The following is a 16,546-nucleotide window of genomic DNA, read 5'->3' on the forward strand; positions in this document are numbered from 1 at the left end:
ATTAGTGACTAAGACGCGGGTTTGGATTGGTGAATCGGTTTACTGGATCTTCACTAGTCATAACTACAATTAATTATTACACTATTGTTGATTTACACAATTTACAATCATTCCACATTAATCTTCTCAGTCTTTCCACCAATCTTCACTATCCGTTTCCTTGCAACAGATTTATAACACAGGAACTATAGAAGTCTCACTAAATTTACACACTTCCAATGTCGATGTACTACAGCACATGTAACGTCACACACTAAGTTTCCTAATTCTTCTTCTGGCCACACTGTTCTTACCTTGGAACTTCGGCACTCAAGTGAAGTCAATTTCAAAGTCAGAGTCAAGCCAAGTCAAAGTCACATTGCGACTAATGGTCAGTCAGTCAGTCAGTAAGTCTTGGTGCCGAGACCCATCTGGGACTCAGGGCCAGATACGTGTATTCATTACTGTTTGACAGCTACGGTCTTATTATAGTGGGGTTCCCTCTCTGACGAGAGGGCGGGTCTGTTTTTTGTATATGGAAGTCAACTCCCATTCCCGTGTTCTCTTATATCCTCTCGGTACGGACCACGCACAGAAAAAACAGCCCCTCTACTGTTGCATGGCGCAGACCACACAGAAAACACACGTCACATGTCACACTGCGAGTCCATCGGTCAATTACCAGCACTGGGCGTGGCGCGGACGACGTAAAATACACACCCTCATCTACTGTTGGTTGCTGGACCCTGTTTACAGAGCTGTTGCCTGGTAACACGTTGATCAAATCCGTTGAAAATATGTTTCACCCTTTCCATCTCTAATACACGTACCTTGGGGTACGGCGGGTTTGAGTCCCCTTGGTATGTTAGCCACGAATCTGGATACTCTACCAGCTCCGAATGATAGATGAATATGGAGCATTTAGGGGAACGAGAAATGGCAGAAGAAACAGAAGTACTCGGAGGAAACCTGCTCCAGTACCACTTCGTTCACCACAAACACCACATGATCTGACCTCAAAGCCTGGAGCCCGAGCTCGGTTAGTCGCCGGTTTCCCACCACGGCGGCCCGGATTCGATCCCACGTGAGATCATATAGGATTTACGGTGGATATAGTGGCGTCGGGGCAGGTTTTCTAATTCTAGTGACTGCTTCACATTCATCTTCTATCTTCCGGGGCTGGTACAGTAGGCTAGAACAGTGGCTGACGAGCCAAATGGACTCAGTCTCACCCCACCTCAATGAAAGAAACTAAAAAACCGCCTGAGCCATGGCACGGCCCATAGATCTTTTATTCGGAACATTTTTCTACGAGAAGTACTTAGCGACACACGATGAACAGACGTACAGAAGCACACATGCCTTTGTGTAAAAGGTCCATTATATTTCTCTGAATTCAACTAAAATTTGGAATAATTCGACTCAGTTTAGCAAAAATCGCCAATATCAGATTTCACATAAATCTGTTCACCTATTCTCGAGTTAACGTAAGGAGGGTCGGATGAACAGAACAGTTTCAATATGCGCTTCACAGAGACGAGAACACACCTAAGACGCCAGTACTAACCCGAGTTTCTTTCTTGTTTTGTATAGTATGGAATTATGGGAAATGAGCAGGCAGCCCTAATCTGTTTGCTTTGTTCACGGTAATGAGATGCGCATACATTCACTTCCGTTAATCAAACCACACGCCCCGTCTCTTGGCAGAGGATTGATTTACATGAGAATTAACAATGAAATACTCAGTCATGGAGAATAATCAAGCGATCCATTGAAATAACGATGATAGGTTATAATGTTTAATGCATACGGTTGTACTTTCTTTGGGTTTCGACGAGAATAATCACGTGTTTTACGAACCAAGCCATTACAAGTCGCATTTGCAGCTTATACTATGCAGGCAATTATAACAAACGCATAAGAGAGCCATATGTTATTTAATGACGCTGTAGATCAGCTGTACAAGCTAGTTTGAATGTGATAAAATATAATAGACTTGAAGATCTCACGACGGTAACTATGTAGAGTGACGCCGTGTAGTCCGGTATACGTTCACCTACATTTCGGAGGAATATACTGTCTCCATCTTCAGAGTTGAAGAATAAGCCAAGCGGGTTGCTCGCCTAATTTACTATTCGACTATGAATATGGGGACAGTGCGTTCCTCCGAAACTTTGGTGAATGTCTAGAAAGCTAATAGTTGCTAAGCTGATCAATATTTTCCTCTCCCTTTATTTAACCCGAAAGTTCATTACTGAGATTTGAGTTTGGCGTAGCGGTATCTTCTACAATGCGATATCTGTGTAGCCTAGTGCACACACTATCTTCATCGTATACCCTGAGGATAGAGGCAGCAGGTTCTTCTACCACCAAGTTGCACCACGTCAGATCACAAAATAGAACGTATTGTGTCATAACAGTGTTTATAACGGCCATCAATTTTGGATCTTATCTGGAGCCATTTGAATCCAGTTAGCACCTTCGCCTCCATAAGATCTGTTTTAATATAATCCTCCCCCTCTACGCTTTGGTCTCCCAACTGGTCTCTTTCCTTCAATTTTCTAACATTTCCTGCCCAGTTCATATTCTTTTATCTTTCCTCCCTAGGCTTGACCAACGACAGAGCAGGTTGCTGTAGCGGTAAATTTTTGGATATACGTGTTATAGCGCGTAGAGCCATTTCCATGGGACGACTGCGAGATAGGCAAATATACCAGACCCGTTTCTAGGCAACAGCTCGGTAAACACGTTCCCAGAGTAACGAATCGACGTGCAACAATATAAATACTGTTGGAAACGGAGTTTCATAGTTTGTTCGTGCCGAGTTCTGTACGGGAGTCTGTGCTGAGTGGACTTGAGCCCGGAGGCAGAAGAATAGCCATTGTTGGAGCCGTTACCTGGAAACATCTCGTAACAGACTGAGAAGGCCGCGCCATAGCTCAAGCGGTTAGTCCCTGGCTTCCCACCACGGCGGCCCGGGTTCGATCCCGGGGTCTGGTCATGTGGGATTTATGGTAGACAAAGTGGCGCTGGGGCAGGTTTTCTCCGTATACTTCGGTTTCCCCCGCCAATCTTCATTCCACCAAATTCTCCATCATCATAATCACCCGGGGCAGGCTACAATAGGCCAATCAGTGGCCGCCGTGCCGAGTGGACTCAGTTGGACTCCACCCCCTACTAAGCGAATTAAAAAAAATAACAGACTGAGAACACTAGACCGTGTGCTGTAGTGAACTACAAAGTGTGGAACTAGCGATAGTTTTATACTTATTTGTAATTAGACTTGTAAGCAGTCAACAGATCTATTCACCAATCCACACCCAGTCTATAGTCACACATACTACGTGACAGTATATTCGCGAGGCTTCCAGTTCGAATCATATCCGTGCTGCCAGTTACGTTAATTTTTTTTTTTTTGCGCGTTTCCTGGCGAATTTCGGGGTACGCAGTTAAGATTTTTAAAAGCGTCCCCTTCAGAGCTTCACTTAATATTCATTCAAGATCACCTCCACATGTGACAAACAGGATACACATGTCTGCAGCCTTTCGCGTGTCCGTATCTAGCTGCATACCATCAAATGGTATGGTGACTGGTGAATGACGAAGTCGAATGGATTTGGAAGGAAGCGATCGTAGTCTAATCGATGTACATTTGGCTGGAGGGACTGAGGGAAGACACGAAAGACCTCAACAGGATAATCTGTGTCCCTCCATAGATTCTAACCGAGCACGTAACGAAGACAAGCCCAGAGCCTTGTCACTAGAGCAACTTGTTCTGTGACATAAGTCACAGCGCTGTTAAGTAGCACAAGAATCTTCACTACAGTCAACTGTTGAAAGAAGTACCTGTGATTATCGTGTAAATTGTATCTTTCATTCTGGCGAGGAAAGAAATATAGGAGGTTATGCCATAACTGGCTTCCCGCTGCTGCGTCCCGGATTCGATAACAGGTCAGATTATGTGTGATTTATATTGGACAAAGTGTCACTGGGGCAGGTTTTCTCCGAGTACTGCCCCCTACCAATTATCGTTTCGTCAACAGCTCTGCATTAATTAATTACCCATTCTATCAACGATACCGTATAGACTCAGTACTGACGGCGTAGTTAAATAACCAACTTAGAAAGATAAATGTAGGTAAGACAAAAAAAAGGAAGGGTAAAGTTGTCCCTGTAGCAGGCAGTGGAGCCCCATAGGATTATGAGACGTCGAGACTCACACATTTTCTAGACAGTCGGCTCACAGATTGCGGTGAGGTTGTCAGACTTACGAGCCGGCCACCCTTTACCCCCAGGATGATTCCTGGTACTTATTTCTATTAGAGGCTGAGTCGACCACATGGCCATAGTCTGGCTGGAAGGATTAGGTCAACTGACAAATTCAATTACCTCATCGGGAATCAAACCCGCGACCTTCCGGCTTGTAGCATAGTGCCTCTACTAACTGCGCTACCGCGTGCCTTCAGGAAAATGTACTTGAAATCGTAATTAAGAATGTGGCTTTTGTTCTCATGGGATATTGTGTGTATTTGAGTCGAAGCGTAAGTCAAGCGAGAAACCAAGTTCTACCGAAACGCCGTTACAACCCAGAACATCCTATTATTCCTGGCCACCGGCGTAAGAATGTCAAATCAAATATCGTTTTTATCATGTCAGACCTACAGCAGCTTATTCCGGTGTCTAATGTGCCTTTGTCAATGAACTAGAACAGAAGGAGTTCAGGCTCAATTAAATTATGGGTTAATGAGTATTGCATTCGGTTTTGAAATATAATTTAAATGCTATTCCTCTTTTAAAGTGTTAGCTACTGACATCGACAAGAAAAGCAACTACACCGCGGGCCAAGAACGGATACTTCCGCATGGTATGGGTATAAATAGGTACGCTCTGCTTGCCTTTATGTACAGATTAAAATATTTAGCCTAATTAAACTGGGAATTTCTTTTTTAGCTTATCGATTCTAGACGTCTAGTTTCCCTATTTTTTTTTGCCATATCACAAAGTGATACGCTGAACATTTCCTTGTTTCTTGAGGGGCCCACCCAGCGTCCTATCCAGTGGGTGACGGGGGTTCTTTCCCTGGGGGGTGAAACGGCAGGGGCGTGAAGCTGATCGCTCACATCCAACTAGTGCCGTGGTCAAAAAAAAAAAGTGGATCTATACATCCACTCCCACATACCCCTTCATGTGGTAGCGCTTAATTAGTTAAGCACAGGAAAAACTTTACCTTTTTTATATTTGCCTGAGACACAATCTGTTGAATGGTAACATGGCGTAGGCGCGCCTAGAAATTTTTATCAATTAATAATATTGCACCTCGGTGAAGTCACAGCTAAAATTATTCAATGACTTTCTTTGTCAATGAAGAAGAGGCGACCAGGCAGCTTCAAGTGTTTGACCTGGGAGGTTCAAGGTGATCACCTCGTAAGTTGCACTGCAGCAGCAGCAGCAGCAGCACGGATGGCTTGGACGCGAGACGCACAGCCTGTTCATGAGCTGTGTGGCCTTACAAGCCTTCCTACCGAATGGAAAGATTGGCCTGTAACAGGCTGTAGCTGGTTAGATAAGTAGCTGACTGACAGTCTGAATATCTGGCCGAGTGACTAGCGGAATGGCCAATCGATTGACTGGTTGGACAACCAAGTGTCCGGTTGAATGTCTAGCTGACTGACAGCGTACCTGAAAGGCTGAGTATCTGGCCGGGTGATTAGCTGAGGGGCTGATTGGTTGGCTGCCGACTAACTGGCTGTCCTGTTCACTGATTGATCGGATGATTTCAGTTGACCCAGTGCTCGACTTACTGGTTGATTGAGTGTCCTGGCAGTGGTCGACCGAGTGTCCGACTGGTTGGTTAAGGGAGTGTCCAACTGACTGGTTGAGCAAGTGTTCGGCTGACTGGCTAACGGAGAGTCCAACTGAATGGCTAGTTGGCTGAGTGTCCGGCCGACGGAATGTCCAACTTATTGCTTGTAGGGCTAAGCGGTTGCCTGAGTAATTTGATTATTGAACTATTCAAAAACTGACTGATCTACCGACTGTGTAAATCTGTGGTAATAAACACAGTTTAATCTCAGACATATACGCCTATAATTTTACATTGTCCTTGGCCTGCTTGGTCCCCTTCAACTCAACATTGTATTCCCTTAACAATCATTATATGAGGGAGGGCACAAATGGATATGAAACGTAAATTATGTGATATTCGAACCTGGAAGAAACATTTGTTTCTTGACATATCCTCCATCAATACTGATACAGTTGTCCCATCGCTCTACGAGTGAGTCGAAACTCGCAGCATATGTCTTTTTTAACTGTTGTCTCAGTCACTTCCGCACCTCCGTTTCAAATTCTTTGACATCAACGAAATGTTTGCCACGTTTCTTGACCCAGCTGTGAACTACTTTACGTGACAACACTTCCCACCGTAACCATGAGACATTTCTTTATGTATATTCTTAGCGTTGAGTCTCTGACCATAAATAACGCACAACAGAACGCTACCCTTCGCTAAAACATTCGTGAAGCACAGTCACCATTTTGACTACTGAAACTAGCCTCTGAACATGCGCATGCGCGTCTGCTACCTAGACTGTCATGAAGCTGGACTGTGTTGCTACCTAGTGATATATATTGGTATATATTGGTCGCTGGCTTCCCACCGCGGCGGCCCAGGTTCGATCCCGGATCTGGTCAAGTGGGATTTGTGGTGGACAAAGTGGCGCTGGGGCAGGTTTTCTCAGAGTACTTCGGCTTCCCCTGCCAATCTTCGTTCCACCAATTGCTCCACAATCACCCTCACCTATCATCTGGGGCTAGTACAATAGGCCAGAAGTAGCCGCAGTACAAGGCACTTAGTCCCACCCCACTAGCAATAAAAAAATAGTGATATATATAGACAGAATTTATTACTACTTCCATTACAAATGTTTTACTTCTATTTGTGACCTATTTACTGACTATCCCTCGTACTAATACGATATATGGAGACATGCGTATAGGAATGTTAGGTACACTCAGAATTAGTTAAACCAGTGGGAATTTCCATATTAATGTTGATAATAAGTTGCAACTCTTACATTTGATGGATTGAGGCGCCTTGAATGCAGCAGCGAGAAACACGAGGGGGGGGGGCTGTTACCGGGCACACTGAGAAAATACATCAGTTTCAGGTGAGACTTGAGTTTTTCACGGAGGTGGAAATTAAGTTTATGGGCTTCTGGGATATGACACCGTGTAGTCTAGCTGGTGGGTACAAATATTTCGGAGGATATTGCCTTCGTCTTCGGCTGAAGATAGAGACAGTATCCTCCGAAACAGTATTGACTACTTGTCAGACTGTACGATGTTATGATCCACAAGTCTGCAATTTAATTTTGATCTGCAGGTCGCAGTCTACCTCATAATTATTTACCCCATTGTGCATCATTTCTACAGATGTTCCAACACCTGTATTTTTCACACTATACTGCTATAAAGGTATTGTCACGTGTTAGAAGTGACTGTGGACGGGCTTTGCATTGATAAATGGATTAATTGATCACATGCACTCGAGTCCTACAGCGCCACCGCTAATCTCCACAATTCATAAATCACCACAGCAGCCACTAAGCTCTTCCAGCCTGCTGTGTCTTTACTAGACGTTATCTGGTAAAGGCTTCTAACACCGGAGATTCTTCAGCTTCACGCTGTCTGAGCCTATCTTCACAGCTTCCCGTGCAGAACTAAACTGAACTCACTGATCCAACTGTCATAGTTATAACTTCTCGGCACGGACCACATAGCAAACGCCTTTCTTCTGTTATTGCATACGTATTCCTTGCAGTGGTAACATGTTTACCGAGCCGTTGCCTAAAACAGCCGCAGTTTATTCACCTAACCTCTGATCGTTGCATAGCAACAGCTGTGCATGATGCAGTATATAGGCCTAGCACAGTGAAAAGTTCACTTGAAAGGTAAACAGATTTTTGTGCACCCTGTCATACCGAGAAGGTATCTTACTCCCTTCCCGCTCTTCATCTCTTCACTCCTCTCTTTACATCTCGTTTGTTAACGTTACTAAATATCTTTTAATCATAATCTCTTTATTTCTTTTAAATCCAACAATCCTCCACAGGGAAGCACTTGGAAACAACCTGACATCAAAGATTGTTTCGATGCAAGAGGTTAGCGTACCATGGAAGGAAATGTGTCTCTCTTACACAAATGAGGTTGTGACGATGTACCCGTTGCATGTGTGTTGGAGAACATGGCGATATGAAATTTTCTTCTACTCTGAAGTTGGAGGCAGCAGTTTTCTCATAAACGCTGGTACAGTACTTGCTTCCAGACCACACAGGGCCACATCCCGAGGACCATATGATAATGGATTTGATCAACACATTGCCAGGCAACAGCTCTGCAAACACGATCCAACACGCAAAATAGAAGAAGCTGTGTTTTCTGTAGATCCGACCGACGCGCCAATAGACTGGCTGGAGAGCGATCGCCGATTTTCGAATGATGATTATGATCTTCATCCTCAACAACCTTATCAGACTATTTCCCCGTGTTGTCTTTCGGCTCATAAATAACTCAATAGGCCATGATTTATCGAACTGTGGCCCGCGATCCGAAGGCACTTGCGACCTACTCTAAGGATTGTCGCCGAATTATTAACAATTATTTAAAATGTATTCATGTAAAATTTTGACAAATCAGTAAGATTCAGTATGGATGATCTCGGGATAAGGTAGCTGTAGAAAGATTTCTCGAGATTCTCATGGCTGTACAGAATATTTTATAAATTGCTGTCTGTGTAGTGAGGCTGTAAAACTATTTAGGTTCCTGCTGTCACACCGTACAGCCCGATAGGGACCTGCAACAGTGTGCAGAACTGCAGTTTTCGTTGACTATACAGGAACATTTTGGACCGCCTCTGTGGTCTAGTGGTCAATGTCCCTAGCTACAGATCCAGAGGCCCCGGGTTCGATTCCCGGCGCTACAAGACTTTCTGAGAAGTAGCGGGTCTGAAACGGGGTCCGCTCAGCCTCGTGAGCATAATTGAGGAACTATTTGAATGGAAAAGTAGCGGCTCTGGTCTAGAAAACAGAGATTAACGGCCGTTGAGATCCGTTGCGATGACCACGTGACACCTTCTATCCGCAAAAGTTGACACTAACTTCGCCGACAAGCGGGGGTCGCTCGGTCGGTAAAGTTCGCTTGCGGACTCAAGGCACTGAGTTTAGTTTTTAGTTTTTTATACCGGAACATTTTATAGCTTACTCTAGGTGTAGAGAGGCTGTTAAGCTCTTTAGGTTCTTTTCCTGAGCACCGTGCCATGAAGATGTATGGGCTGAAGATAAAGCTGTACGCATTCTTTTTCTAATTATATGACGACATTTTCAGTGTCGATTCAATAGAGGGCCAGATGGTAGCGTGACTGACGAATTGGGAAAGATTTGGAAGGGACTGGCGTAATCGTAAGACTATCTCCTCGTCTTCCTGGGCGGACTGAAGAAAACCACTGAAACTTCAATCAGGAGAGCCTATTTGCCGACTGATATCCAAGGATTCTTAACCTCAGCACGAGGTGGAAGCGGAGAGAGGCCCCTCAGGGCCCATTGGATAGGAGACTGGGTGGGTCACAGAGCTTGTCTGGAGGAAGCATCGAAAATAAAAATGTCTACCCTTGTTAGGAAACAAATCCTGGTTGTCCATCTTATAACCAGTCGCTACACTGATCGAATTACCCCCACTCAGTTATCAGTTCTGTAAGCAGAACACAGTGTCAACACCACCTCAGTAACGAAGCTATGGTCGGCATTATGTACCCCAACTATTGACAACGTCGTTAAATAAATCATACATAAACTTACCTGTGCCAGGAGACTTCAATGACAGATCAAGCGTTGAACTCAGTACAGCTGTCCGAGAGCAACTTTCAATATGAAACCTACCATGTTTTTGATCCAGTACCAATTTCGGTTTTCTTTACAGAGAATAAAATGTGGACTTATGGTAGGGGTTATTCAACTTTGTTAAATCGCAATCCCCCCACCCAAATATATATATATAAATTTATGCAGCGCTGATGAAAAACGGCGTTTCGCAAGAACCTATTTATTCTGTTTTCTTTACTCTTCGACAGTTTATTGGATAGAAGATCAAGTTTCATTTCAGTGATATTCTTGTCTCACCTACATATTAGTATTCCATTCTTCTTCTCTCGCGTTCTCATTCTTCCCTTTCATCTGCGTGTGTTACAAAACTGGGAGGTGGGAGGAGCGAGCCGGTCGAGGTGGCAGGGAATTTATTATCGCCGATTGTACTCGTGCTGGAAACCTGATAATCAGGCAGCCTCAAACGGACCATTAATGAGACGGGCAAGGATGCAGAGAGAAAGCATGGAAGTTGTCTCTAGCGTGAACTGTCAACAGTCGACTGACGCCCACTCTGAAGTGATTCTGGTTAGGTTTCGTAACAGTTATTTGTAGGAGTGGAGTGAGACTGAGTCCCTTGGTACTGCGGCCTCAAATGGGATTCCTGTACCAGCCCCTGCTGAGTTAGTTGTAGAGTGGGGTGAGATTGAGTCCCTTGCTACTGCGGCCTGAAATGGGCCTACTGTAGCAGTACCTGATGAGTTAGTTGAAGGAGTGGAGTGAGACCGAGTCTCTTGGTACTACGGCCTCAAGTGGGACCACTGTACCAGTCCCTGATGAGTTAGCTGTAGGAGTGGGGTGAGACTGAGTCCCTTGGTACTGCAATCTGAAATGGAGCTACTGTACCAGCCCTTGATGAGTTAGTTGTAGGAGTGGGGTGAGACTAAGTCCCTTGGTACTGCTTCATCGAATGGGACTACTATACCAGCTCATGATGAGTTAGCTGTAGGAGTGGAGTGGGACTGAACCTCAAGTGGGCCTATTTTATTGTGATGGTGAATCATTACTTGAACTGTAATCGGCAGAGGAAGACCAAAATTATAGTATGAAGAACCGAACTCTGTGTCACATTTGTTTTTCCCGTGGCACTACAGCCCCAGTGGGCCTAGGCCTACCTTCATGAACTTCTCCGTTCACTTCGGTTTTTCTAGATCTTACACATTCTTTAGGACTCCTTGGGCGGGTGATCAGCTTGTCGCAAGGCCTCTACCTGTACACAAACACAGAGACACGAACACACACAAACTAAACATCCATGCCCTGAGTGGGATTCGAACCCACCATCCCGGTTTCCAAGCAAGCGAAGACAGTACATGCCTTAGACCGCTCGGCTGCCGTGACCGGCGCCCTGTGTCACATTATCCACCACAAATCCCATAAAGGCGAACAGCTGCGGAGAGAAGACGGCAACTAATCGTCTGGGCTTTTCACGGGCAAGTTGGTACCAGTTAACTCATCAGGAAAGAAAAAAGAATGCAAAACAATGCGTTACAGAAATGGCTGCATGGTACAGAAGAGTTCCTGGGGGTGTCACATGTGTTGAAGTCCACTGTTCCACACAGCTTCCTTGATCTCTGTTTTCAAACAGTACGCAAACTGGACAGGTCACCCAGCTGGAGTCTGATCCAGCAATATATGTATATTGGGCGGTTGGTCCCTCCGAGTCGCTCAACCCGTTCCTTCAGTAATGAAAGAGATGTTTTATGCATTGACCGCTGGCCTGATACCCAGAGAAGGTTAGAGTAGCAGTAACGCTTTAGAGTAATGTCTTGAAAGTGCTCATTTCGATGCTTTGCCGGAAAACTTATATTTTTTATGATTCTTTCCCCCAGGCCTTCCATGAATATAGCACGAGAGTACCGAGATTAAGCCAGAACCACTTCCTTCCAAATCCTTTTCAATCGATCAGTCATCCCACTATCGGACGCTGTGGTTAAATACCCTCTCCTCTGAAAATGAACATGTCCTGTTTACAAACTACATCTGTACATAACATGCAGTTCGTCCCACATCTCACTTTACAATTCGTAAGATCAAACTTCTTGAACTCCCACGCGCAGGCCCTTCGTCACCAGTAGCGGAACGCAGGACGAGGCCAACTATGCAGCTTCAACTTCCTTACTCTGTGCCGAGAATGTGTTAATGTGCTGCCTGATCAGGGCTGTGACACACCTCAGGGGGCGATGAATGATGAGTATGGAGTAACCAACAAACAAACTGACTAAGTAGCCGAGGAACTAAGTAACTAACCGAGAAACTATCTCTTCGATACTGTAACCGCTAAAGTTTTGAGTCGGGAATGAAGCCCTAAATTTAGAGACCAAGAATATGATAATATGCTGCATGGTCAGGGCTAACGCACAATTCTGGGGGCGGTGATAGATGAGTACGAAGCAATGGTGGAGTGATGATTAGTAGGGGAAAGTAATCAATCTCGGAGAGTTACCTGCTTCAGTGCCACGAGGAATTTCACCTGGGGTTTAACCCGAAGCTTCACGGTGAGAAGCCAGAGCCTGAAGGTACGGCTTATGGTACGGTAGTTTGATGTTGTCAGGGTAAGCGCAGGTCTTCCAAATGTTTTCACAACGCTATTCCACGCGGAAATCCGAGCAGAACCCATGAAACCTGCTTTCCTCTTGTCTAGATTCTCGTTCCAGAAGATCTATTCTATTACTGTTATTCTGTTTTATTCCTCTGAATAATTACTTATATACCGGAATAGCTCAGTTAGTTTAGTGACTAGCTGCGGTTTGGAAGACCCCGGTGTCCAGACCGGCATCCACATACCGTCATTTTCAGCAGGTGCCGGGGACTCTTCCCCGGGGGAAAAGCAGTTGAGGTGTGAAGGTGACCCTTTATATCGATCCAGTGCCGAGGCCCCATAGCTCTTCATGGAGTGGTGCTTAATCAAGCACAAGAATTTTAAGTAGTTACTATAGGATTCTGACGATGGTGTATAACACACTGATATATTGGGTTTCTGGACTTTATCCATCGTCCTGGTTTGGTCCAGTGATTGAGGCTAGCTCTTTCTAACGGACCCAACAGAATAGGTGTTTCCCCCTTTTCCTTCACCTGAGGACGGAAACAGATCCAGTTTCCGAAACGTCGTGTTTTTATTTGTTATCTTAAAAACCAGGACGATGGATAAAGTCCAGAAACCCAATATATCACAAGAATTTTAAATTTGCACATTACGTAACCCTTTAAAACACAGCGATTGCTACATGTAACACATAATTTAACATTAAAATAATCCGAATTTTAACACGGGAGTGTATTCAAGGGTTTCATATGGTTTTTAAATTGAACAGTCATCGCTTCCAAAAACTGCATTAACCAGTTTTCCTTCCTAGCCGAGGCTAATCGCATATCCTGTGAGGTACGAACTGAATGCAGATACGAGTATTGTGGCGTAGTGTGGAGCCAGAGAAATAGCCGTTGTTAGCAAACGGCTCTGGAACAAAATTCGTTTCTAGGCAACCGCCGCTAAACAGACAACGGAACGACGTCCGTTTATAGATAGCAGATTCTTTATAAGGAAGAACAGACGGCCGATGCTAGGGAATGGATCGGCAAACACGTTCCAACTGCAACGGATACGCGTACCATAATGAACGATGTGGTATGCGCTGGCCGTGCCGAGGAGTTATAAATAAGGCAATAGGGGAAACCAAATCAGTTATGTACGGGAGTCTGTGAAGAAAAGCATTGGGAGGGGGGGTCGCCATTAAAAGGGGGCTTGGACGTGTGAAGTTGAAGAATCTCCACTGTTAGAAGCCGTTACCAGTTAACGGCTGATCGAGACTCAGCAGTCTGGAAAAGACTTAGAAGGTGTTGTGGTGATTTATTAAGCGTGTTGATGAGATCAGTAAATCCAGTATTCAATCCAAACCCCAGGTGACAGTCACACACATAGGAGCGACAGAAATTCATGTTTCACAGGGCTAAGCAAGCTATAAATTCCCTGTAGATTAAACCTCGGAATTTCGCGAATAGTTAAGGTTGTTTCTCCGTATTCAGANTCGTAAATAATTTTGCGAAGTTTCAAAGCCCCCCCCCCCCCCGAGAAAATATTGGAATGAAATCTTGATATATCCAACCTTCAAACATTAGTTAGAGGCTGTTCACACTTCGTCTGAAGTCAGGTGTAACAACTTAATATATATTGTTCTTGTGAAATGTTTCATCCGACGGACATAGTATTGCTGAGCAGACTGTATATCGATCTCCATGGAGTTTTATCTCGTTGTGAATATCGACTTCTGTCGAAACTTGAATAGTTGTAATGAAGTCCGACAATTATATGAATGTGACTCAGCTCAAAACAAGATGGTGTTTCACCTCCACGGGCGAACAGTGAGATAAATCATACGAGACTTGACCTTTACAAGTAATTAGCACCTTAATTACTCGAGATAAACTGGCGCCATTTCCACTGGGTTCCATATCGTACAATCGGCTTCGAAAAAAAGTGAGCCAGTTTTACTTTGGAAACCGATTAGCTACATGCTGGCACCATATAGAACACGGCTGTTCACGTGGAACAGCTTTATCTAACGAGTCCGAACAGAGTAGGTTTCGAACGTTACTGTCTTCTCGGAAATGAGGCCGCGTGGTCTAGTAGAACGTTGCCAACCTTTTTGGAAAAACCTACTACATCAATCTTCATGGTACCTTGAGGATTGAGGTAGCGGGTTCCTTCGTAAAGGTAAAAGGTAAAGTTGTCACTGTGCTTAATTTTAAGCACTACGCCATGAAGGCGTATGGGGGTGTGAAGGTATAGATCCATATTTTCTTGACCTCGGCACTAGTTGGAGGTGAGTGGTCAGTTTCACCCCCTGCCGCTTTATCCCCGGGGAAAGAGTCCCCGGTACCTACTGGATAGGAGGCTGGATGGGCCTCAGTGCCGGTCTCGACGTGGAGAAGAGAAAATCCTTGATCTTACCGGGACTCGAACTCCGACCCCCTCTGTCGTCCAGCCCGTAGCCAATCGCTATACTGACTACGCTATCCCCGGGTCATGGATATCTTTGTAAGTTGGCCAGACTACACGTCGCCACATCCCAGAGAACTGTAATCTTCATAATCACAAATATCAGAATGTGAGATCTCACAGGGTAGAGTTCATTTTGCTTCAAGATGGGGACCATAATCATCCTCTGAATCACCTTATAGTTTTTCTATTGAAAGTAGAAGACGTTCAAGAGAAATTTACGCAATAACGCTTGGAAAATACAGGAGTGTCCCAGAAGGAATGTGCCAAACTTCGGGAGGGTGTTCCTTATGTTAAAGTATGCCGATATAACCCAAAACACCTATGTCCAAAGTTGAACGGTTACGGAGATAATGACCAGAGAAATGTGAAACTTCGACAGGTGTTACACACTTGTTGATTACAAAACACATATTAAAACTGGCAGGAATATGTGGTTTCTGTAATGTTAATAATGTACGTAACATCAAACTAACTTGTGAGTGACATGAAGCCATAAAATTGAAATACAAAATACTCGCTCGCCATGTCATAATTGTCCTTAGGTTTCCAAGCAGTATACATAACACATGACTGGCAAGCGCTGACGTAACATGGCTGTCTGCGCATACTGGTATAAACAGACTACATAACTGTATTAAACGTACATTCACGGAAAATCTCTTTTGGAATTTCGTTTCCATTATCTCATGTGGATTATTATGGAACCACGTATGCACATTTCGTAAATTATTTACACCGTCCAGGGTAAAAGACGCCTCATCACTGAATAAAATGACGCTTAACAGTTCGGGATGAGTTTTTATCCAGTGGCATAAATCCATACGCTGTGCATGGTCGCCTGGTTCCAGATGTTGTACCCTTTGATCATGGTAAGGATACAACTCTTCATCATGTAAAGTTCGCCACACCTGCATACGTGATACGCCGATGCGAGAGGCCATTCTACGAGTGGACAGACGCGGACTTCTCTGAACCATCTCAAGAATGTTCTCTCGTGTGTTTATCATTCGTACATCCTCCCTTTCAGAGTGTACAGAAACACTCGGAAGAGAACCAGTATCACGCAATGTCTGGTGAATTCGCGTAAATACACTTCGAGATGGAATCCTTTGATCGGGAAAAGGCCTTTGGTATTCTTCAACAGCAGCACGTGCATTGCCACCGCAAAATCCACACACAAAATGCATATCACAATATTCCACGTGTGAAAACACAAAAGGCATTTCAGCAACTCCGCACAACTACGTATATTTACCAACCATTCACGACGCAGCCGCAGCGTACTCTGTACGTAGCACATGAGCTTACGGCTAGTGTGAATCACCACACTCAAGTACAAACATAGATAAGACGACTTAGCTGACAGGTACAGTGCGTGGACCCGCCAGAAGATCACACTTTTCTCGGGCCATTATCTCCGTAACCGTTTAACTTTGGACATAGGTGTTTTGGGTTATATCGGCATACTTGAACATAAGGAACACCCTTCCGAAATTTGGCACATTCCTCCTGGGACATTCTGTATATGAAAATGTAATATTTGATCTTTGCGTAGAATTTCCCGCGCCTGTCTGCAATATTATCGTCATAACGTTTGTGGGTATCCTCGTTAAAGTACATTTCAGACAGAAGTATCATAAAAAACGGAATG

The sequence above is a fragment of the Cryptotermes secundus genome, unplaced genomic scaffold (genome assembly GCF_002891405.2).
Source record: "Cryptotermes secundus unplaced genomic scaffold, Csec_1.0 scaffold1230, whole genome shotgun sequence".
Taxonomy (NCBI): Eukaryota; Metazoa; Arthropoda; class Insecta; order Blattodea; family Kalotermitidae; genus Cryptotermes; species Cryptotermes secundus.